Source organism: Ixodes scapularis, unplaced genomic scaffold, assembly GCF_016920785.2.
Source record: "Ixodes scapularis isolate PalLabHiFi unplaced genomic scaffold, ASM1692078v2 PGA_scaffold6__148_contigs__length_123643588, whole genome shotgun sequence".
NCBI classification, from domain to species: domain Eukaryota; kingdom Metazoa; phylum Arthropoda; class Arachnida; order Ixodida; family Ixodidae; genus Ixodes; species Ixodes scapularis.
The window spans coordinates 3,611,213-3,636,945 of NW_024609881.1; the positions used below are offsets into that span (position 1 = coordinate 3,611,213).

At 46.7% G+C, this 25,733-nt stretch overlaps 1 pseudogene; it reads right to left on the reverse strand.

Moving 5' to 3' along the window:
• Positions 1-1,279: 1,279 nt before the first annotated feature.
• LOC115308676 overlaps positions 1,280-25,733 on the reverse strand; it is a 53,519-nt pseudogene continuing 29,065 nt past the window's right edge.

Consider the following 25,733-nt stretch of genomic DNA (forward strand, 5'->3'; position numbering starts at 1 on the left):
GGGAGCAGAGACTTCGGCGGCCATGAAAGAATGGCGAAGCTTTTGTTTGTTATGGTATGAATCCAAACGGAAGTGCCCGTCTTGTAAACCTTTTGTAAAGAATAATTACTCTCATCACATGGGTTATTCTTTAAACTTAAAAACATGCTAATCTTTGTTATATCTTGCTAATTGCAAGATATAACAAAGGTTTAACAACCAAGATCTAAGCTGTCAATCAAACTCTTAGCCAATGAGAGCCGATTGGGATTGACGTCACGGAATCCCAACTTCGTGGCGCGCGATTTAAAACGGGCGAAATAGCCGCAAACTAAAATCAGTTTCGCGCAATAAATATTGCTGTAAAAAAAAAAAAAAACTTTTTCTCGCGGAAAAAAATTTTTTTTGACATGCTTGTCCCAGTTAGGCTGTTTAAAAAAAAGCTTCTTTTTAAACGAGCAAATAGTTATTGCCGCATTTCTGCTGGTGCACTTTAAAATTTCCTTTTAAAAACTGTTCAATATTTTTACGCGCAGTCTCGTTCACGCTAGAACTTAAGCTGTCGCATATATATCGAAAAAAAAAAAGAAAATCTAAAGACCCGCTCGCCCAGTTTGGTCAAATTCGAATGAAAACTCCCCAAAATATATTCAACTCCAAATGCGGCAAGTGGAAGCCGTATAACGTGACACCTGTTGAATAAAGAATTTCCTTGTCCGGTTGCCACAAAGCTGAATCTTAGTTAGTTTGGATCGCCTTCACGATTTGGGGAGCTTGCGCATTTCTGTAGAACAAGGGTGCACAACATGCGGCCCGCCTGCACTTGTGTGCAGGCCCGCGCACATGACACTGCGAGATGTGCTCAGGACGGCAACCAGTATGGTGATGCCAGATATTGAAAACCTATCCGCTAAATATTCAAAACTCGCGCAGTTTCCAATAAACATTTTTTTTTTACCCACGTCATTTTTGAGTTGTGCGCCATTGTAGAACATGGCTCAACAGTACGTAGTCTTCTTACCAATACCATTCAAGAGGTTCTCAACACTGATTCAAGCTCAATCAAAGACGGCCATCCGGTACGTCCCAGTGAAAGACTAAGGATTAATTTCGACCGCCTGAGGATCTTCTGATACGCAACCGAAATCTAGGCCTTCCCCGCAATAAGCCTCCACCACATTCCGGGTCACCTCGGCCAGGATTCGAACCCGCCCCACGGGGGTCCGTAGGCCGGTGCCTTGCCCCAGAGCCACCAAGGCGGCTGTTTTCAACGGCGAAAGGAAGCGACAGTGCACGCAAGAACAGTTGTATAAGGCAAACTTTTAATAAGGTTCATAAGGCACGGCAGAAGACAATCAATGCATGCATGCAATTCTTATCGCAATCTCATCAAGGTGAAAAATACAATGAGTGAACTAGAACAAGAGGAGAGACTTAACATGAAGGTCACAACGGTAAATCCTGGTTCACACATTTGCGACGGTTGCGTTCACAACCAAAACAACCGTGACTTGCTTCCCGATGCTACCTCTTGCACCGCTTGCCACGTAGCTACGACCAACACATCTCCCGGTGAACTTGTCGTTGGTGTCGTTTCGGTTGCTGCGGACGCAACAGACACAACTGCGTAAACCGGCCTTGTGACTCAAAAATACTTAATTGGATTACAATCTGAGCCGATCACACATTACCTTTAGAAATTTGGTATGTTGAGTATCAAAATACGATTTAGCGAAAAGGCGAACGATCATATTGAAAAAGTTCAGAGATGAGGGAACAAACTTGTCCTTTCATTTGAAATAGTGTCGTGATTATTCTAGGGTTACTTTGAACTTTTCAATGATGTTTCGGCATTAAAAAACACGGACAAAGACCGTCTGCTTCCAGTGTCCGTGCTCTTCGCCGGATTTGTTCAGCATGATGTCAAGTGCATTTTTTTCGCCCCGTCTTTTGAAAAAGCAAAGTCGCTTCAACTTTGAGACGACAACGCGCATCCTTTTGAAGAATGTGAAAATACGAAAATGTTGTTCAGGTCGCTCCTTCCTTTAGCGGTACAGGCTCGCAAGGTGCAAAAGTTGCTTTATACAAAATTATGTTGCACGCATTTAGGGGAATGGAGAGAGAGCTGGTAGCGGGACAGAACCCCAAAGAAAGCCTGGCCAGTGCCCTGCGGGGAGCTTCTTCAGCAACACTGCGCCCGTCAACTCCACAGGCTTTGTCAGTGCCGCGTCATCATTGCAGAAGGCACCGCCAAGCCACTTGTTGTCTGCTCCGCTCCCAGCGAAAAGGCGGGAAATGAACCGACGCGCCAACCACCCACTTGCACTCGAAGGTTCACCTGTATGTCCCAGGTAACACCGTAATAATATAACCGGTCTATGCGGTGGCCTGTGTGTGCGAAGCAATTTTTACCTACACCCGCTGAATAAGGCCTCTCTGTACAAACTGTCAAAAAAGAAACTCCACAAGTGTGACTAAACGGATGTTGGGGAGATTCCAATATATACTCGAGTCCACATCAAGAAACGTAGTAAAAAAAGTTTTGCATCACGCAGAGCAGTACTCATTTCTCCCTCTATGTGGTGAATTGAAATACCCTAAACGTCTAAAATCAGTTATTCGTTCAAAACATAGATGTCTCAAACATAAATAGCATTGTTTCTGTTTCTAACATCAATCTGCTTTGCACAGCAGATGAACTATGCCCAAAACTTGGCTATTCTCCCTGAAATTATGAGTATATGCAGCGGCAGACATGACGTTACACTTCAATTTCAAGAAATGGTTTACCAACACCATTTGGCAGACAACAAAATTGCAGCGAAAATTAAACATGGAGGTGGGGTCAAGTTGCTTTAGTGCGCAAGACCTTTTGTCCTGATGATTGGTAACTGATCTGGAATATGGTATGAAAAAAAGCCAAGTTAACTAGATAGTATAATGCCTTCATGCAGTAGCTAATCTTCATCCCATCTTTTTTTGTACCATATAGGCCGGGTGTTTCAGCAAAGGCTTTCCAAAATTCATACCAACAAAGCGGTTAAGAAAAAAAATTTTTTTTTCGTGAATAAATTATCAGCCCTGGCGGACATCAATGACTGCAAAAAGAATCATAAAAGATAGCACGATTCGATCAAAAACTTAAAAATCCTTAAATTTTATTATTTATTTGGGAATAGTACTACCAACTCCCTTCAATGAGCACTTGTAGGAGTGGTTAATAGCAAAAAGGAGTGGGGCACCAACAAAAGAATCAGTCCATGTTTGGAATAAGTAAGGGGCAGTGCAACGATTTTCTGGCTTTTGCTACTAAGCTGCGGGGATTATTTTTTTGTTTTGTTTTTATTTTAAAAAGTACAGCTGACTATAAACCTCCACTCGTTCCCAAACCATATAAGCGTATCTGGAAGACCTTTATAAAGACAAACAAAAGTCGGTAGCGTCTCTGCCTCGCAACCGAAGAGTCGTGGATTCGATCCCGCTCCGCCTAAAATTCTTCGCATTTTTTTCTTTAAGGCAAATGAATTACTCATAGACCAATCAGAATTTTCCCGTCCCACCGACGCCGGCTTTCCTGTGAGCTCCTTAAAGCTCTGGTGGTTTTAAAAGCGCAAAGGACTCAGGAGAGAAGGAGGGGACAGGACAGAGCGCTTGAGCTCTGTCCTGTCCCCTGCTTCTCTTCTTAGTCCTTTGCGCTTTTAAAACCACCGTCTAGATGTTCAACCAACTAGCCCCCCAATTAATTATGATGCAATTTCCTTTTCCTTAAAGCTCTCGCTTTAAAAATGATACAAATCGAAGGTGAAAGTGCACCTCAACTCTCTCGCCGCCTGTCGAGGGACATGTCAGGGGGACCGCCTGGGTTTCCCATTGGGTTCTGTCTTCGGGGACCCCGGCCGCTTCCTCCACAATCGTCGACCTTTTAAAGGATTAGCATCGCCGAAGGTCGCGGCGAGCGATCGACACAAACGACGATTCGCTACGGGGCTGATGGCCAGTGTAGCAGCGAAGGGGGACAGGTTTTGTTGCCTTCCACGTGTACCCCAGTGACGTGCCACCGTGGTTCCCGTAACCGCCACACGCGTTTACAGGTCGGCACATAACGGGAGAAGGTGCGCGTTTCCCCCCTCCCCCCCCCCCCCCTTTGTGCCTTACATAAATATAAAAATACAAACTGCGAAATCTTCCAACGTTGAAATCGTCGCACTGCCCCTTTAAAGCACGCCTGAAGCGCGGGGGTACGCTAAAGTTACCATTTGTGCAGCAGCACAAATGGTAACTTTAGCACTTTAGCAGCACAAATGGTAATGAAGAAACGCGGATGATAAAAATATAATCTGCGCTTTCTCACTGCTAGCCTTGTGCTTGCTGCCAGAGTGATAAAGCATGCGCCACGCACTAGCCACCACATTCTGAATGAGTGAAACTTGGCAAAATAGCAAAGTATAGGTTTAGTTTACCACATCTTTGAAATCGTGAACCTCCTTTCTGAGAAGCAGAACTTTAAAAGTGGGTCAATCTTGACCGGTCCATTGAGTTCCAGGTGACCTTATTTCTAGGAACGCGCACACGTTTAGTACCCTAGGGTATGCAGAGAACAGAATACTTCAACCCAGAAAGGAGATTTCAACTGACAAGGAGTTTAAAAGTATAACCTACACAGGCACACATATCACATAATCTAATTTATGGGACAGATCTGGAACATGTCATGAAATGACTTACACGGCACAATGCTTGAACTCTCATCGTGCCTTATTGGACAGCAGTACGCACATTTGAGATTCACAGTGAAAACATTTTTATACATTGCTACAATATAGATACTGCACATAATTTTAAATGGTTGATAGTCCTCATTCCCCTGCTTTCTAAGCAAAAGTTAATTGTCATCTTTGACATAACCATCCATCTCACCTAAACACCAGTGCGTCTTCATTTGCATCATCGTCTCGGCCAATCCGAAGATTGTTAGCATCTACGTCGATCGGTCTATCCAGTGAATCCCTAACGGATCCCTCCCCCACAACTGTCAAAACCTACCTCCTGATCTGTATTTTATGCACCAGATTACAGAGGTAGGGAGTTTAAGATGGACATTCTTGAAGAAAATCCTACCACGCACCCAAAGTGAACTTATGATTCTGAGGACATTCAGAGGATGCCTAAGGGGCAGAATACGGTGATCTCCTACGAGTTTGTTCTGGAACAGAAGTTACTTCTATTCCCCCGCAACAAAAGGGACTCCAAAACAAACAAGTGCAGGATGGCAGGCTTTGGTAGACTGCAAACCAGGCGTAGAGTTACAAACAAAAGAAACTGGAACATATGAGACTGGGTGTTTGTGTGTAAAACAAATTTTTCAAATAAACAAAAATAGCTCCTAAAACTATCAGGTGGGACAAGCGCGTCGGCACATTCCACTTCGTTAGCAGCGGTACATCCGTCACTGGTTTACGGCACCGAGGGGTCACTCAATAGACCCTTTTCGAAACTCAGTGCCACCTGATAGCTCAGAAAACAGTTTCACTTTCTACAACTAATGATGGTCATAACTGTTATTTTATCGGGCACCCTCACTTTCGAACCTCAATGGCAGATAAGAATTGGTTCCTGGATTACCTCATAAATCTTTTTCGATTTGCTTCAGTTTCGGTGTTGTGAACACAAGAACTGACCAGTACAAAGCGGCGACCCATAAGCGCCTCAATTAAATTTCCGCCATCAAGAGGTTTAGAGCCAAACTTGTGCCAAGAAATTGATAGGACCATACTCAAAAATAAACACTCAGGGAGTATCTAATTCGTGCGTCATGTCGTACCAATATCTCAAACGTACAGGCCTCAGTATCCTCCGCTTGGTAGTATGTCTTCAACTTCTTCCTTCATCTGCCTCAAGAATGCCGCCATTAGTTTGGCACAGATGCCATTCACCGAGATCATCGTGATCACAGTTGCCAGACTAAATTTTGAAAAGGGTCCATTCGCGCATCGAAGAAATCATCATTCAAAGGTATGTTTTCGAAAGCCCCGGTATGCCACAAGTACAGCACCTAAAGCAAAGCGGATGGAAGCTAGATAGCGCCTGCAGCTGTAGAGCCTAGCTGGGGTCCCGCAAAGGCTGCAGAGGGCGGTGGTGGCCGCTACACGAGGCTGCACCAGTAGCGGAGTCCCACCGGCTTGGGCGTCTGGTCCAGGGCCGGACCGTCTTCACCTCCGGTCGAAGCCCCGTCTGAAGCGAAAGGAGCTTGATTCGTCGGATACTCGTTGTAAACAGCAGAGGCCGAGAAAGAAGCGGCGGAGCAGTAACCAGCGAAGCGACAGAGATAGCCAAAAACATGTCGACAACAGCAGCAGACGGCGGAACAGGGTCCTCGTGACTATAGCCCGAACAAAGGTCTGTCCAAACAGTATATTGTAGAAATTGTGAGGCGACACGACTCCGACATAAGTCAAACGGCAGTCCGCTTCCGTCCGTATACTTTTTTTGACGGAGGGAAATATGTTTTGGCGAATTTCGCCCGAGTTTTCTACTGGGGCCTTGACCAGGCTCATCGCGTGCGTCCGGACAGCCACTTACAAGTTCTGTTGGTTGTCGGTCAATCGCTCAAGGCCTCCGCTGCTCTCCAGGTCCCGAAAACGGGAAAGGGAAGGGCTGTGCTCGAAATCTTACCCAAAGAGATCAGAGCTACTCCGGCAGGTCGTGTCATGTGATAACGCAGATAGAGCGACGCTGGACGCGGGTAGGTTTTCGAACGCAACGGTACAGAACCCTTACCCTGGACTGGAGTAACATAGAGTAAATTTTGGAACACGGCAAGGATACGAAGGCCCGGAAGAACAGATGGACAGCATTGGCAGGTGGCGCGTGACGTCACGTCTGACGAGTTAAGATGTCACAGAAAAGCGGAGGAAGCGATGAAGTCGTGATGTTTGCTTGGTGGTGTTGACAAACAGACATCGGACTGCCAGACAGCCGAAAGCTTCAAGTTCCACTATTTTTGATGGAGTCGTGTCGCCTCACGATTTCTGAAGTGTCCTGTTTGGACATGCCTTGAGCCGTCGGCAGTCGCTCGCATTCCGCTTTGCAGCACTTCTAATTTCACCCGTGGTCATCTGCTGGTAGAAACACGTTTCGTGGCAACTCCAGTTATGCAAGGCAAGGCCGTTTGCAAGGAACTGACTTGACACGGTCCGAAGGAAACAAACGACTATCAACGATGTCACGTAAGTTGAACTAGAGAGACTAGTCTCCGGACACTACTCACATGCGGGCGTCCTGTAGACTACAAAAAAAAATACTACCGGCTCTGCTGCGACTTCGAAGCACTCCTCTAGTCTGAAAACTTTGTGGGTGACGTTGAGGTCGTTTATAAAAAGATAGGACAACCGGCCTGCAGAGAAAATAATTTACCAACCTTGTTCGGTGCAGCACTTCAGCATCTTCTATATTTCGGCATTTCACACTCTGCACGCCACAGAGCCTTTCTACATTTCAAACTCCACAAGCCACAAAGCACGCACCTGCGGACGCAGGCGCGTGCTCTGCGGCCTATTTGCTGGGACTAGGGCACGGGACTAGGGCCGGCCGCGCCAGGGAGGCACGCACGGCTAGACCGAGCACGTTACGAGCAGAGAGTTTGGTCAATGGGAGGAGAGGGTAGAGCCAGGGCGTGCACTAGACGCAGATAGAAGGCTTGACGTGCTCTCTTAGCCAACCAGAAGCCGAAAAAAATCCCCTAGCGGTGGCAGTGAGAAATACTTTTAATAAGCGCGTAAGAGTTAAATGGAGAAACTCTTCATGGTTGAAAATATGGTGCGTGATGCTTCGGTTATAATCATGTAAGAATCTAATGTGCCGCTCGAACTCTGTTTTGCTCGGTCAGAGTCTGACCGCTCGGACGGCATCTTCCCGGCCCTCGGCGCCTGGCGTACAGATCACGTCTACCGTTCTCCTAGATTTTGATTTTGCATGACCGTGATAAAAAAAATCAGGTGCACCATATTTTCGGTCACCGAGAGTTATTCTGAGGCACTTATTAATTCTATTTCTCGCGACCACCGCCAGGGTATTACTAGCGGCTTCTGGCTGGCCACATTCGAATCTGTAAAGACGCCTTGGAATACGCCCAGCCCGCTCTCGGCCAATGGCACCTCCTCATTTGCCGTCTATACTTTTCAAGTGTGGGGGACAATGAGCCGCACAGCACGTGAAGGGACGGCGCCGTGAGCCGAGAAAAAAAAAAGGAGGCTCCTGGCGGGCGAGGTGCATGAGGCAGTTCCAAGGCGGAGGCAGACAGAAGAACCGGTGCCGGGCAGCCACTCCAACGAGAGACTCGGACCACACAGCAGCCTTGGCCCTCCTCACCATCGGACTCTAACCTTGAGTATAGATAAAACCTTTCTTGATGATAGCGCTCCCTCGTGTGACTTCCTCGGGGCGAATGGAACTCGGCTTGATCGAGCGATACTGACAGGCGACCCACATAATGAATGGCCACACTCTCTATAAGACCCTTCCAGGCAACATTTCATGGGCGCCGCCATCTTGACGTCACGTGACCCTGCCGCCATAGCCGCCCTTCAGTTACTCGCCGTTCCTCCGCGTTGTGTGCTGCGCCGGCCACTACCGGAGCGTTGTTTTTGCGTTCTTTCACGTTCCGCGTTGAAATAGTGTGTTTTCTTTAGGTATTTTAGATATTTCGGGCTTTCATTTAATCATTTGATATCTATATTTCAACAGAGCTCTTGCATTTTCTTATTTATAAAATGGAATCGGACAGCGAATGGTTCGACGATACAAGATTATGGCTGCAGAGACCATTTAAGTTCATCCCACTCTAACGTTCTTCTCGCTAATAAATGGCAGTCAACACCATTGCGACATTAGCGAATTTCAACTGAGGCAGCAATTAGCCTCTCACAGTCGTGCTTCTCGCTGCATGTGCGCGCTCGTTTCCGTAAAGCCGACCCGCATGCAAGCGATATAGCGTTCGACAAGACGAGCGACGGCGACAACGACGAGAGTCAGCAATGAAGATTTCTCACTGTCGCCTGTTACATCGCTCGGTTTTTTGGATTTCTAGAAAACGTCGCTCAACGTCTTGGTCGCTTGCTCCCGTCGCTTCCATGCGGTTTGCCTCGTCGCGCGACTGCCCGAGCGACAGCGAAGCGGGCCACCGTCGCTTGTCTCGTTGCTCGCCGAATCGCTTGCATGCGGTTTATACTTAATATCGAGGCGCCAATGGTTCAATGGTGTGTGCATGGAAATTAATTGAGCATAAACCGCATGTAAGCGATTTAGCGAGCGACCAGATAAGCGACGGCGACCCGCTTCGCTGTCGCAGTCAGTCGCGCGACGAGGCGCACCGCATGGAAGCGACGGAGCAAGCGACCAAGACAGTGAGCGACGTTTTCTAGAAATCCCAAAACCGAGCGATGCGACGGGCGACAGTGAGAAATCGCCGTCGCTCGTCTAGTCGCACGCTAAATCGCTTACATGCGGGTCGGCTTTAAGGAAACGAGCACGCACATGCAGCGAGAAGCAAGACTGTGATAGCCTTACTGCGTCAGTTGAAATTTACATATGTCGCAATAGTGGTGACTGCCCTTTATTAGCTACAAAAACGTAAGAATGGGATAAACTTACGCGGTCATTGAAGCCTCATAATCTTGTATCGTCGACCCATTCGCTGTCCATTTCCATTCCATAAATAAGAAAATGCAAGAGCTATGTCGAAATATAAATATCAAATGATTAAATGAAAGTCCTAAATATCGAAAAGACCTAAAGAAAATACAATATTTCAACGCGCAACGTAAAAGAACACGAAAACCTCCGGTAGTGGCCTGTGCAGCACACAACGCGGAGCACCGGCGAGAAACTGAAGGTCGGCTATGGCGGCCCGGGGAGCGCGCGAAGGGCGCGCCGACTGGTGGCAGTTCGAGTAACTGACTCGCTGAAAGCGTCTATATACGGCTCTGGTTACGAGGACTCCTTTGTTTCACCTGCTTCCGTGTTGGGCACGAGGCGCAGGGACTCGGAGGATATTCAGAAGCGGGACTTGTCGTTGGGGCCTTGCTTCGGGAACTCGTGCCCCAGACCCTGATTGCACTTGCCGCAGTACACCTGCATGCGCGCGCAGAGGAACAGTAGGCCATTAGTTCTAAATTTGTTGAGCACTGAAATGTGTCGTATGGATGGCCCCTAGCGGCTTATTGTAAGACAATGCGGAAAAACGTCGTCTGCTTCTAGCACAGGAGTTGCGGTGACGTCAGGACGACGCCGAGCTCTGATTGGCTTTGATTGAAAGGGTAGTGGGTAGACTTCAATGCTAGACGCCTCGAGGTCTACCCACTACTTTTTTTTTTTCAATAGCCAATAAGAGCTCGGCATCGTTCTGACGTCACCGCAACCCTTGCAAAGAAGCAGACGAACTGGCGCTCCGCATTCCTGTAACGGAAGACCATCGCAGAAAAATTTATTAGACACAAGTGCGGCATGGCTTGGGGCCAACACATCCACCGTGCCATTACATCCATCGCGCAGATACGTCCAATTCCGTGCCCTTACATCCATCGTGCCCGTACATCCATAGTGCCAGCATATTCATCGTGCCTTTACATCCACTTTTGGCCAGTTCATCCAACGTGCCATTACATTCGTCATGCCGTTACATCCATCGTGTCATTACATCCATCGTGCCGTTACATCCATCGCGTCTCATCCGTTTCATCGAGCGGCTTCGTCCAAAAACGTGCCATCACATCCACCAATCACGCAGGCTTCTTTCTTCGTTTAACTATGCGGTATAATAGTTAACGTTATTTTGAAGAGTTATACGCTATATTGAATGTACAAAAGCGAGTAAAAGGACCCTTTGTGCGTCATACACTTTCTGCGGCCCTCCGCGTCTCCAAAGTCGAGCGTGCAGCGTCGGCTTGTTGTTTGTTGTTTCCACAGTGATCAAAATTTAGTTACGGCTTTTTTATCCCTCAAAATTAACTAAACATAAACTTTATTATGGAATTAGGACGGTACAGAGAATCACACCTTTTATTTCGCTTTGAGAAAAAAAAAATCTTAATGTCTTATAGAATTTAATTGTGATATACTAACGTTCGGGGGCTTAGCGTTTGTTCCCTGTGGGCCCCGAACCAGTGCGGAGATCAAGTCGTCTGCATTTTGCGCAGAGGTTGTGGTGACGTCAGAAAGACGCCGAACTATGACTGGCTCTGAATAAAGGATAGTATGTAGACCTCAAAGCAAGCTGCCTTGAGGTCTACCCACTATTCTTCATTCAGAACCAGTGAGAGCTCGGCCTTGTGACGTCCCCACAACCCCTGAAAAAGAAGCAGGCGAATTTGCTCCCCGTATAAGAATATGAATAACCCAAGAAGCCCAATGGCGGCCATCTTGGATTCTATGGATGCGCTAGCACGATGGATGTAATGGCACGCTAGGAATCGTGACAGGAAAGATGAGCAATTACGTCCATCGAGCAATTACATCCAACGAGCAACTACATCCAACGAGCAAGTACATCCATCGAGCAGCTACATCCATACACATGTCAACACATCCAACGAGCTAGTATATCCACCATGCCATTACATCCTTCGATGGATGTAATGGCTCGGTGTATCTGCTGGCTCGATGGATGTGTTAACGCATCCATCGTGTCAACGCATCCATCGTGCCATTGCATCGAGTGCACCCACATGTATGGTGGGAGAATGCGCGGAAGGCGAGGGGAAGGTGTAGAAGCGCACGCTTCAAAGGAAACGAGGGGATGCAAAATAGCAGGGCCAAGGATTTTATGTGTGACATATAATATTGAATTTGTATGCAAGAAAAAGAACCAAGTTTGAGCTTTCACATTGAGTTCGTTAATATATCTTAGAAAGGCCACACGTAAAACATTGCCAAAATTTGCCCAAAATTACTAAGAAAAAAGATTTCCAATTTTTTTTTATTACATTTTCAAATACAAGTGTTTTTTTTTTCAATAAGCACAATTAGCTCTACTTAGAGGTGTCACAGAAGAGTCCTAGCGCAGTAGTTTGAGAAGTGACAAAACAGGAAGTGACCAAACGTACGAATATTGACAGGTGGAAAAAACGCAAACTTTTCGTCTTTGTTGCTTCGATAATCAATAACTTGAAAAAAAGAAATTTTTTTTTTGCTAAGTTTTCTATTTTTACATTTATTCAGTTGAAAATTATCTCCAAACATATTTTTGTCAAATTGAAAATTCGACTTTAAAACCGTGCATAAGTTAAGTAAAAACACCAATATATATATATATATATATTAAATTTTCAAGTTTTCAGAACATGCTTTTAACCCTTGGGAGTTCAGCCAAATGACCGGAAAATGCATGCCTTAACACGTATGCATTTGTACATGGAAACCTTCCCTTGGTTGTGACAACTTACATGCCCGCACATATTTAGAGACATTCCAATGTTGAGCGTCACGTGCTTTAAAAAAAAAAAGATAGGATGCTATGTATGGAACTAAAGACATTATTATTGAGGCGTTTTTTTTTTTAATCATAAAGACAGATGACAATTGTGTTAGCACAACATTTTTTTTTAATTAAGGAAGAAGTGATGGTTCCGGATCGTAGTTTTAGGAGTGGCGATTGGTTGTGATGCGGGTCAGACAGAAGAGTGTGTATACATATGCGATGTTGACTTCAAATAAAAATCAGCAGAGAGTTAGCACCTGTCTTGTTGTCTTCGTGTCTTTATTGTCCTTGTTTTGTTCGCGCTTTTTATACTTTTTTTAATTTTTGTGGGCCAACTAGTTCAAACACAAGTTATAATGCAAACAAGGACGCTTAAACCATGAATCAAAGGCATGCTTACAATAAAAAAAAATAAAAAAAGCTTTCGACGCGCTATGACGGGGAAAGATGACATGTCCTTAAAGTCGACGTCCGCTTTAGCCGAAGAATAAATACAGGTACCTTATGTGAAAGTGACAAGTGCTCTACCATTTCTGATGATGAGTTGTACCACCTTTCTGATGACTCGTAAGCTTTTAAAATGAGCGATTTGCACAAAATTAAAGGAATCATTCACTTGGCCTCTAGGTGTCATATGTTCCTCACCACCTTCCTTAATGTTTCTAAGAGTACCACACAGTAACAACCTGGACACATCAGAGGCCATTGGCAATATTCACGAAACGATCTTACAGCAAAAAAGGTGCGTACAACAAAACGTAACAAACAAATCCGTATTCACGAACCGAAATTATTGCAAGTTTTGCGTAAGTTACGATAAAATCCTACAACAGCTCCAGGGGTGTCTTAACCCTAGTTACACTAGCGCTCTTAATTGTCATTCAGTCAACGATCGTTGACACCTCCCAACAGTCATTGAGCTCAGCTACAGCGTGGGCGAAATGGATTGAACGCACTTTAAACTAACCGTATAAATCGGTTTCTTACCTAATCGAGCTGGGATTTACTACAGAGGTGCCTGAAGTAGGTGGAAGCTTTCCGTGGAAATATTGGCTTGCCTGAGTAGATCAAGAAAAATCAAAAACTATGTTTTCTCCATACTTTGTATGTACACTAAAACTATTGTGTTACTGTGGCACGTATTTGGGCCAAATGAAGTGAAGAATAGGTAAGCATTCTATTTTCTTCCCATTTCACAAATTTTTCAATCGTAGTAGACGCCAGAATAGCCCACAATTTTCTGGTGATTTTGAGATAAAAGGCTTAGCGATAATTTTTCGATAAACAATACCAGTTTATTCTTATTTTCTTTCTTTTGATTCCGGATGTTTCATGTATTCACACTCTTAGTTAATGAATTCACCAGCTTTGAGCCCCTTCGTAGTAAATCCAGGGGTGGAACTCATGAAATGCACTTGGGAGCAGCCACGGGAGCAGCTGAAACAGCTGTTTTAGAGCAGGTTGGGAGCAGCTAAAACTACATTCTGGAGCAGGCTAGGAGCAGCTCAGATCAGTTTGCATTGCACTTCAGCTTGTGTCTTAGACAAGCACGGGAGCAATTTCAATTGTGCTTAGGAGCAGAGATGAACATCAGTGGTTAGGGACCCAGGTAGATGGGATAACAGTGTAATAGATGCGAAAACTTGAAACTTTGCGAGCCTTAATGAGAATCAAAAAGCTAGTACCTGATGTTTCTGAAGATAGTGTCCTTAATATTTTCTTAGTGGCTTTCGGCTGCTCAAAATGCAAACCAGCACTACTTATCGCACAACCCGCACGTGATTGACATAGTAATTATATGTGCGAACCACGTGACGAGCGTAAACAACGGACATGCAGTCGCACGGAGGAGCAGGGCAACAAATTTCGAGTTTATCCTATTGTGCAACTCGATATCGAAGCAGCAGGCTACGATTAACGAAGTTATCGTATTTGAAGCGATAAGCAGGAGCAAGGTTAAAGTACGCCGAGCAGATAAGTAGAGCTGCTGGCCGGCAAGGTTCCGGATCGGACCGCGTTTCAGTTCTATCGAATCACGATTTATCTTGCCAGAATGCGGTTCCAACTCCTAAGGATGAAGTACTAAAAGGAATCTCTTGCTCATTTGCTTTCGACTGGATGACGTCCGGATCCCGGGCCGCAGAGCCTCATGCAATCTGATGCTTAACGACTCGACCTCACCTCGGCCGACTTGCCCTACCGCTTATGGTTGAAGAATAACAATCCAGTCGCAGGTGGTGTAGCGCTTAGAATCCGAGTTTTTTTCCCGCGCTTCCGACTCGGGATAGACAGGGGGAATAAACACAACAAAGGATTACAAGGCCGACCAGGCTAAACGCCCTCATTGTAGCCAATCGAGTCGATGGAAACCGAAACTAAGACGAAATAAAAAGTTTTTTGGCGCACGTTTTGCGATTTGGCGCATAATGGCGCGAGGTATTGGCTTTGGCGCAGTTTCTGCAACATGGCGCAGGATGGCGCAGACACATGCGTCTGGCGCGAAATGGCGCAAATGGCGCAGCCGTTCCACCCCTGTAAATCCCAGCGCGATAACTTATGGAACCGATTTATGCGGTCAGTTTATAGGGCGTTCAATCCATATCTTCCACGCTGCAGGTAGTCCGGTGTCGCACGGTACATACCCGTTGGCACTCTTGGCGGAAGTAGCCAGCACACTTCTTTAAAAAGCTAGCGGGGTGGAGAGGACGAAGGCGCAAAGGCAAAAGAAGCGCATGGTGGTGATCTCCTACCTACATCGTGTGTCCCATAACTTGAAACAAGTAAGTGGTAGATATGGAATACCGGTAGTATTTTCTGTGCCCCCGAAAAAAGGACAGATATGTTCCAGGGTTGGTGCAGGGCAGGTGGTCGTTCGAATGCAAAGTGTACCAAGGCGCAAAGAAAACCTTCTGTAACTTGTTTCGTGTGTGGTGTATAAGATCCCTTTGTCGTGTAACAGGCGTTATGTGGGACAAACAAGAAGATGTTTGAATAACAGATTAACAGAGCAAAAAGAGATATCCTTCCGGCGTGAAAAAATAAGTCACGTAGTGAACCGGTATAAATGTAATTACCGACTCACTTCACGGTTGCCGAGTGTGGCCCATTATGTGTGTGCAATCTTTTAAGACACTGTGTATGTTTTAATGCGAAATCGTTAACTGTCTCACGGAGCGAACCGGCGTTAATAGCTTTTGAAGCTACGCCAAATGGCACCTAAACTCCCCTGTCTGATGGAGCAAAGCTGCTACAGACGGTAACGTCTGTAGCAGCGAATTGATGGATACCGATTCCCATTGGCTGGCGCGCATCATAGTTTCAAGGAATGCCACCCACGGCGCTACGGCCCCGCGCCGGTGGAAGGAACACGGTTAACACTGTGGCAGGGGGGTAAAGGTGGGTGAGGTGGAGTAGCAAATCCCGTGCGCCGACATCCTGGGTCCCGAGTGAAAGATCGCGAAAGAGAGCGACAGAACACGAGAGGAAGAAACAAATGTTGCCAGCTGAAGGACGACCGTCGCAATGGTAATCGCGAAGACAGAGATAATTTAACGTTGTAAACTTAATTCTGAGCTATTGTAACGCTTATAAAAAAGTGAAAGCCGCTTACAACTCCATGTAACGCCGAATTAGAGCGCAGCTCTTGAGGAGGAGGAGGGAAGGGTACTGGGGGGGGGGGGTTTCAACTAACCAGGGGGGTCACGTGACCTTGGGGGGTCACGTGACCCCCCCAATGCCGAAGATGTCATCACTGACGTCACTGATGACGTCATCAGTGACGATGACGATGCGGATACCGATGACGTCATTAGTGACGTCACTGATGACTTCACCAGTGATGATGACGATGACGATGCGAATGTCGGTGACGTCATCAGTGGCGTCACTGATGACGTCATCAGTGATAATGACGATGACGATGCGGATGCCAGTGACGACATCAGTGACGTCACTGATGACGTCATCAGTGATGATGACGATGACGATGCGGATGTCGGTAACGGCATCAGTGATCATGACGATGACGATGCGGATGCCGGTGACGTCATCAGTGATGATGACAATGACAATGTGGATGCCGGTGACGTCATCAGTGATGAAGATGACGATGTGGATGCCGGTGACGTCATCAGTGACGTCACTAATGACGTCATCAGTGACGATGACGTCATCAGTGATGATGACGATGAAGATGTGGATGCCGGTGACGTCATCAGTGACGATGACGTCATCGGGGGTCACGCGACATCGGCGGGGGTCACGTGACCTCTGGGGGTCACGTGACCTCGGGGGGGGGGGTCACGTGCCCCCCACGAGGTCACGTGACCCCGGTGGGGGGCTCGCGCGGTGCATTATGGGACATTTCCCATAATGCACCGCGCGGTTACGCCGACGGCGACGGCGACGCCGACGCCGCTCAAGCCGGAAACGGGCCCCTAAGAGCTGCGCTCTAAAAGCAGTATACTCATTACGCTGCATTAATTTCACTTCTGTCGAAATCTCGGAAATCTGGTGGTTGCGCGGTTTCGCATTCCCGGGGCGCGGCGGCGCGGCCACCCGCGAAGCCGGTTATCGGGTTTAGTTTGGTGTTGACGGGAGGCCGTACATCTGCGCGCTATGCAAAAAGAAAGCTTCGAAAGGAACGCGAATATCTTTCCACCGGTAAGTTCGTGGATTGTTGAAGTTCATGAAACTGTTCTGATGATATAATTATATTCGTGAAATCGTAGGCAGGTCGGTAACCATGTGTGGGACCCCGAAGGTCTGCCTGCAAGCTCCGCCGCTTGCGGCACCCAGAATGCATGGGGAAATGGCGGAACTTTTCCTCTAGAGTTAGTATGTATGATCTCTATGCACTGTGGCGCGCACTCGACGGAGGCCCTGAGGACCGAGGAAGGGGGGGGGAGCGAGTGCTAAGCCGCCCTTGCACCGCCAAACTCGAAGGAGCATTCTACGGTGTTCAATTCGACATTCATGCTTTTGCATTCACCACTCACAAGTGCTAAGGCGCCCTCGGTTTTTTTTTTTTAGAGCGCAGCTCTAAAGCGCGATCCAAACCAACGCTCCTTTTTGCGCCTGTAGGTCGTGCGGCTGCGGATGTGACGCATTTCCTGACGTTTTTGCTGTTTCCGGGCGCGCTTTCTGAGTCAGAACCGTGCGCTTTGGTTTGGACGGGCCAGCTTCGGGCGGGCGCGCACGCAGGCACGAGCGCACAAGCAAAGTGCAGCTGCGACAGACTGGCCCGCCAGACGGCGAGAGAAAGAGAGAGAGAGAGAGATCGCGTTGTCATGTTGGAAGAGAATAAAAGGGGGGGAGGAGAGGGCAGCCAGACGGCGAGAAACGCGGAGCCGGAACTAGCTTGCCCTCCACCGATTGGCCGGGACACAGGAGCGCCCTACTACGTCACCGCGCGTTTTTGTGCGCGTTGAGAAGAAGTTGAAATTATCCAACTTTCTTGTGCGCGCCCGGAAGGAGCGAAGAAGCGGCGCGACGTCACGAAAATGCGTCACATCCGCAGCCGCACGACCTACAGGCGCAAAAAGAAGCGTTGGTTTGGATCTCGCTTTAGGGGCCCGTTCCCGGCTTGAGCGGCGTCGGCGTCGGCGTCGGCGTAACCAAGGTCACCCCAAGGTCACGCGGCCCCCCAAGGTCATCCCAAGGTCACGTGACCCCCAGAGGTCACGTGACCCCTCCCCAGGTCACGTGACCCCTCCCCAAGGTCACGTGACCCCCCTACCGAAGTCACGTGACACCTCCCCGATGTCACGTGACCACCCCCAGGGTCAGGTGACCCCCCGCCGAGGTCACGTGACCTCCCGATGACGTCATCGTCACTGATGACGTCACCGGCATCCGCATCATCACTGATGACGTCATCAGTGACGTCACTGATGACCTTACCGGCATCCGCATCGTCATCATCACTGATGACGCCATCAGTGACGTCACTGATGACGTCACCGACATCCACATCGTCATCATCACTGATGACGTCATCGGAGTCCGCATCGTCATCGTCACTGATGACGTCATCAGTGACGTCACTGATGACATCATCGGCATCGTCACGTGACCCCCCAAGGTCACGTGACCCCCCCCCCCTTCAGTACCCTTCCCTCTTCCTCCTCAAGAGCTGCGCTGTAATTCGGTGTTACAGGGAGTTGTAAACGGCTTTTCTGCCTTTGTTTCCTTGAATAAAATTCTTCAGTTGCGAGTACAGCATTGTCCTGTCGTGTTTGTTCGTCTTCGTAATCTGCGTTTTCTGAGCTGTTTCCCCATCATGTACAATCAAAATACAGATAAGTAATTTCAGTTGTGCAAGCCATTTTATTTCGAGTAAACCAGTTGATAGAATGGTCTCTATGAGATTATATTCAATGAAATGGCGTTTGATGTCGGGCAGAAGTAAACTCCGGCGGCACTTACCTGAGACAAAGTGCCCTAAACATACTCTACAATTGCCAAGATCTTTCCCGTTGATGCACGTAAGTCACAGAGAGCGGCGGAGAGGCCGAACCGGTAGTTTTCAACCATTCTCTCTTTCTCTCTTTTTATTGCGTATTACTACATCGGTTGATCATCACGCAAGATAACTTACTCGCACTGCAAAGGGAGATGTCATCTCAACCATAAATGCTGCGAGAGCGACCCGTGTGGGCGCAGCTGTCTGTTGTCACGGATGCAAAGATGCCAATCTATCCAGAATGCATCGCTCGTGGGTCGAATGTGAAGGGCAACAAACAACATCTGAAGGAAAATTTTCCTTTAGTTTTTGTGCATACTGCATATTAAAAAAAAGGAAATTTTGAGGTGCGTTTTATGGAAGAAAAAAATAAACATTGATAAGCCACAGATTAAAGCAGGGGTCAGCAACCTATTGCAGCGGCGGGCCAAGTCGTCATGAAGCCGACAAGGGGGGGGGGGAGGGAGGGGCACACGCCAAGTTTCGAAGGTGGGAGGAAGGGGGGCAGGCGAAGAATAGGCAAGAAGCTATAGTGGAGGCGTTCTCTTGCCAAGTTGAGGATGCCCGACAATGCCAATTGGAAGTGCTCCTTGTTCCTGTCTAGGTAAAAACTGCCGTGTGGTCTTTGAGTCTGCGTGACGAAGCAGCAGGGGCGATGCTTTTCTGGTGTCGTGCCAGAGGCCGCATGAAACTGCCACGCAGGCCGCAGGTTGCCGACCCCTGGGTTAAAGGACAGAGAAGAAGTCAGGTCCGTACCTTGAGTGCGCCAGGCCGACTTGGGTCGGGGTGCTTGGCGACGCTGTCCGCGTGCATGGTCTCCGTGAAGGCCGGCCACGGGGAGTCGTGGGCGTACTTGGAACGGCTCGAGAAGAGCTCGTACCCACACTGCGAGCACAAGTAGGTCCCTGCGAGGAGGTGGCCTTTTTTCACTCCCGTGGATTCACAACTCGGAACACTGGACGCGCTTGTCATAATAAACCCTTTTGAAAAGCGAAGTGTGCGATTGGATCAGAGTTGGCACCGAGCACCGTCGCAGCGCTTAAACATGTTTAAAGTCGAGCCTACGCGCCGAAGGGTGGTTATCATTTGAGCCCGTTCTCGTTTCGACCTTCTCACTTGGCCCTCCTCAAAACAAGCATTCTCAAAAAAAAAAAAGATTCTTCTCTCTTGGACCTGTCGCATTTGGCCCTTTCCCGTTTCGTCTTTCGCATTCCAACCCTCCTCATTTGGTCCCGTTCTCGTTTCGCCCTTCTCACCTGGCCCTTTTCAAAACAGCCATTCTTAAAAATATCTCGCTTTGACTCGTCGCACCTGACTCGTTCCATACCAAAATCTTTTTTTTTTTTTTTTGGTGGAAGGGGGGGGGGGGGGGTAATATTAATAAATACGCACCAGTGTTGCGCCGAGCATTCGGCGCAACACTGGTGTCCGGTGCGGCGGTGCATGCTCAGAACACATGCTCAAGATGATGAATGCAGAAGTTACAGGAAGGCCTCGTTTGAAACGGGTCTAAATGCGGGCTAGTATGACCAGGTATAGACGGTAAGGGACACTTTATGACCGCGCAGAAGAACAAGTACAGGGTGGCCTCAATACTCAGGCTAGTTCCAAGATTACCCGTACGAACCGCTGCCTGCACATCGTCAACTCTAATTGTCATCGAAGGTGTATAAAGCACAAAATGCTTTTCCCCCAAATCCCGAAATTTTGTCTGTCTATTCGTTCGTGCATTTTCCGCGAAAAAGTGTCGTGGTGCTGAGTTCGATACTGCTTTTGGCTGGTGATATTGAATCTAATCCCGGACCCATGTCAAAACTGCAGGAATAGCAACTCGCGTCAGTTCTTGCTATAGTAAAAGAAATAGAAACTGGCCAAACAACAATTCAGAACAGTATTAAGAAACTAGAAGCGAATCAGAAACAAACTTAAGCAACGATCAAATCTTTGGAAGAGCGAGTATCACGGTGACAGAATAATCAAGTGCCTGCCACAAGTTCGAACTCTGTCCCGCTTGAGACCGAGGTGCACCGGGACATTCTTCTGTCTCATCTTCAATCGAAGGTTGATTAATTAGAAAATCAGTCACGTAGTAATAATCTGATCCTTTTTTTAATAAAAGAAACAAGCGAACGTGAAAGCTGGCTGGATTCCGAGAAGTTGATTATGGAACTGTGTGAATCGAAGCTTGGTGTAAAAGTGGAAAGCAGAGCACATCGACTAGGCCGTTTATCAAGTAATAAGCACACGCCAATAATAGCCAAATTCTTGATTGAAAAAGAAATGGGAAGAGTTCTTTCAAACGGATTTAAACTAAAAGGTACTGAATTTAGTGATAGCAACGACAACTCGGAGGCAGAGTCAAGCGTAGAAATCTGCTTCAATTTTCTAAAACTGTCGGGAAGGCTGGAGACAAAGTACGCTTGCGTTTTGAAAAAAAGACAGCGCCCTTGAATCTGCAGTCCCACTAGTAAACGCCACCGACGTAAACGAATGACATGTAAACTATTCATCATCGCAAACTCTTTTGCCCAGTTCCCCTGCATCTGTCAATACGCCGCGTTGTTATCTTAATGTAACCGCGTCTATTTCGCATCCTGCTAAAATAAATTTCCCTAAATGCTTTGTACACCAACATTCGGAGTGTCTTATCAAAGCGAGACGACATCTCATCTTTGATTGAATCATGCTCTGCTGATATCGTTGCTCTCACGGAAACCTGGTTAATTGATGAAGTGGATGACTCGATTATTTTTGAGGGCGTGTCATCTTTTACTATATTTCGTCAGGATAGACAACAATGCAGGGGTGGCGGGGTTACGTTTGCTGTCAGGAAAAGTATAGTTTATACACGTACTTGCACGGACACGTGTTTAGAAAGGGATACGGCCCATCCGTCGCATGTCGATTCGTCATAGGGCAACTGGTAACAGGGCCGTTCGTCACAGTGGAACTTTCGTCATAGGATTATTCGTCACGCTGGCAGTTCGTCACATAATGACCCCAAGATCGTTAAACTTTTTTTTTCTATTTTGTTTTCTTAGGAAAGCCACGAAAGGTGGTCACCCAACCAAATCCGTACAAGGTCAGTAAGGTTGACAACTGTACGAATGGGAACAAAAGCATGCCCCAATGACCCCAAGATGAGGAAACATGCAGCCTTTAGCCTGCATGTTGTCTTATCTGGGTCGCCTTACTAGAAAAAGAACTTCGCGAACATAAAGTTCACAATGGAGGAAAAAAAACACTGAACCGGATACTTTTGCTTTCTATCTCACTCTCGATTTCTAAATGGAAGTAGTTACTACTAAGAGAGGTGGCGATATGCTTCTTCACGACGGAAATTCCTACACTTGCATTAAAGTTAACGAAAGTTAAAGTCACAAAAAACGTGATCGGTGACTAAAATAGTCACCGATCACGCGAAGACTCGTTTAATCTCTTATTCCAGTAACCATGCGCATGCCGGTGACCCCACCGAGATAAAGGTGCCTTGGGTTCGCCATCAGATGAAAGAAAAGGCTGGTATGTGCCAAAATCCGTTCCTGCTCTTATATTCCCAAAACAAGTTCACTAACGCCCTTCTTTATTCCAGTGGAAGGCCGTCTAGCATTGCACCGAATACTTCTGGATGCGGCTGCCTGTGTCAGTGACGACACTGCATGGCAGATTCCCGCACCGTCAACACTTCGGCGCACAATTCGCAAACAAAGGCAGCGGGCGAATTTCGAGTACAGCGTACCATCTTCCAGAGCCGACGTACGAATGCCCAGAGTTTAAGGTAAAGTGTATTGCAGCGCAAAATAGCAGTGCGCGACATATTATGATAATGACTGATTACCTGCATGCAGACCACAGCGAAAGGAGATTCCTTTCTCCTCCACGACAGCGAAAGAATCCTGATCTTTGCTGCCGAGCTCAACTTGAGCTGTCTGGCTCAGGCGACTACGTGGTTCGCGAACTGGATCTTCAAAGTCACCCCGGCAGAGTTTTACCGACTGTACATGGTGCATGACACAGTCAATGGCGTGGTAGTGTGAATGGTTTACGGCTTGCTCCCCAACAAATCTGAAGCTACCTACAGAAGGTAAGCATTCAAGAGCTCTGATAAACGTATAAAGCGAAACGCTCGGTGGCCCTATTATTGGATATGTGTTCAAACACTTCAAAATATGTTCGCTATTTTTAAGGTTTTTCGACGTCGTGCTGAGTAACATGGGGGCCAACTGCCTTGAGGTGGCTTACACGGACTTCGAGATAGCGGCCATCAACGCGATACAAGCCATGATTCGCGGCGCTAGGGTACAGGGATGATTATTTCACTTATCCCAGTCGGTGTACAGGAAGGTGTGCTCCAGTGGTCACCAGTGTCGCTACAATTCAGATGAAGAGTTTGCGGTTCTGGTATGCGGCATTCCATTTATGTCTTATCGTTGTCTTCAGTTAAGCCAATTGGCTAATTTATTTCTTGTGGAATTTCAGATGAGAATGCTTCCAGAATTGGCCTTCTTGCCAATCGCCGACATTCCCGAGGCTTTCCAGGACCTTCTCGGGATTTTCCCCACCGATGCCTTACTCGTGGCGGACTACTTCGAGGACGTGTATATCGGGAGACTCAGTCGAAACGGCTTGTCGTCAGCCACCTTGGTCGAGCAGAAATGCTAAGGACGAACAACAGCAGCATCGAAGCGTGGCACCGGGGACTGCAGGTAAGAACTTACCTAATCCTCTGAGAACGTGGAAGTTTTTTTTGCATTTGTGGCGCAAAATTTCAGTACGGTGCCCACTCAAAAAGCTCTCTTTCTTTTAATACCAGAGCAACGTGGGCTACAGTTCTCCCAATATCTGGGTGTTCCTGGGCTGCATCAAGAGAGAGCAGTCCTTGACAGAGATGAAGCTGGCTCAAGCAGAGGGCGGCACGACATCTTCGAGGGTGTCGAAGACGCACGCCGACTGCAACCGGCGTCTTCAGATCATTGGGAGCCGCTACGATGGTCGCAATCGTCTCAAAACCTTGAGTGCTGCAGCTCGGAATATCGCTTCTTAATTTGTTTTTATTTCGCTCAATAAACCTGTTGTTCTCTAAGTACAACAATTGCTTGTTTGGATGTTTCCTCTCTTCAGTAAAAATGAAATATAACGTACTAATCTTTACTGCATGCAAAGCCAAGTGAATATAAGTTGGGCAAATTCGAATATCCGGTTCGCACAGTGACAAAGTTTCCTAGTGACAAATTCCTCTATGACGAATGTTCAGCTGTGACGAAAGGCCTATTACCAGTTGGCCTATGACGAATGCGCACATGACAATTAAACGGGCCTAGACCTGTTTAGAAGGTGCCTGCTTTTAACAAAAAAACAAAATATGCTACTGTTGTGTTTGGGGGCTATTACAGACCTCCTGATCATAAATTGGGCTTTGTTGGAGCTTTTCATGATACACTTTTTGATTTGTCATTACGGTTTCCTGCCTGTTTCATCATAACCGTGTGTGATTTTAATTATCCTCCTATAGATTGGTCTACAAGTCATCCTTTTTATTCAAGTAACATTGCAGAGTGTGGAAGTTTCATCGAGGCTTGCCTTGACTTCAAGCTCTCGCAGCAATTGTAACGCTACCAACACGCTCCACTACTTCAACGTAAAATATTGTTGGCCTCATCTTGACTACACAACCCAACTTGTTTAATCCAATTACTACCCTTCCAGGGCTACTGATCACAACGTCCTGTTTGCGCAAATCATTCTGCCAGTGACAAGAAAGGAAACTATTCGTAAACCCATTAGAAGCTATGGCCCGCCTAACTACGATGCAATATACAGCGAATTAGCACTTTTTTATGACGAGGTTTTCTTGCGTAACTTTGAAAGCCGCACAGTTGAGCAAAATTGGGAGCTATATAAAAATAAAAATAAAAATCTGATTGATAAGCGTATTCCTGTTATTTTCATTAAGACGTTAAATGTCTCGGTGGTATGACGCAAGTCTGAGACGCCTAGGGAATAAGAAAAACGTCTATTCAGGCATGCCAGGTACCGTGACAGTCCCTCCGACTGACATGCATACCATGAGTGCGAAACAGAATATAACCAAAAGGTTGCTATAACTAGAAATTCTTACTACCAAATCACTCACCCCAGTATGTTGCGTACAAACCCCAAAAACTTTGAGACAGTAACAAATCCTAAATCAGCTGATGCATTAAATCTTATTCACATATCAGGAAATTTACTAACTTTAAAAGTGCTCGTGTTTTGAATTCTGCTTTTTCTGCAGTATTTTCATGTGAAAATACGGCCCCGCCTATTTTGGAAACGTTTTTTGGACATGATCAAATGGGTTTAACGATTCAATCATCTGGTGGTGTAAAACTGAATGATAACTTGAAGCTTTCTTTTTTGAGTGATGAAGACGAAATTAATTTCAAGGTTTTAATGGATACTAAAACAATTTTCAGTGTCCTATTGTCCGCAATTTTTTTTCACAATCTTTGCTTTATTATTCTGATCCTAGTGACTGGAAGGTCGGTAAAATTTTGACATTGTGAAAACAAAACATTTTGAACATATATTAAATTTGCACATCATTCAGTTTTTAGAAGAAAAATATTTAATTTTTAGTTAATACCAGCATGAGTTCCGAAAGGGTCATTCCTGCGAGACTGAACTCGCAGGGTTCATTCATGATGTCCATCGTTATATTGACTTCGGTACCTGAATTTATGTTATTTTTCTTTATTTCGCCAAAGCGTTCAACCTGTTCCTCATAAGCGTCTGTATCAAAAACTTACCCATCTAAAATTAGATAGTAGCATCACTTTG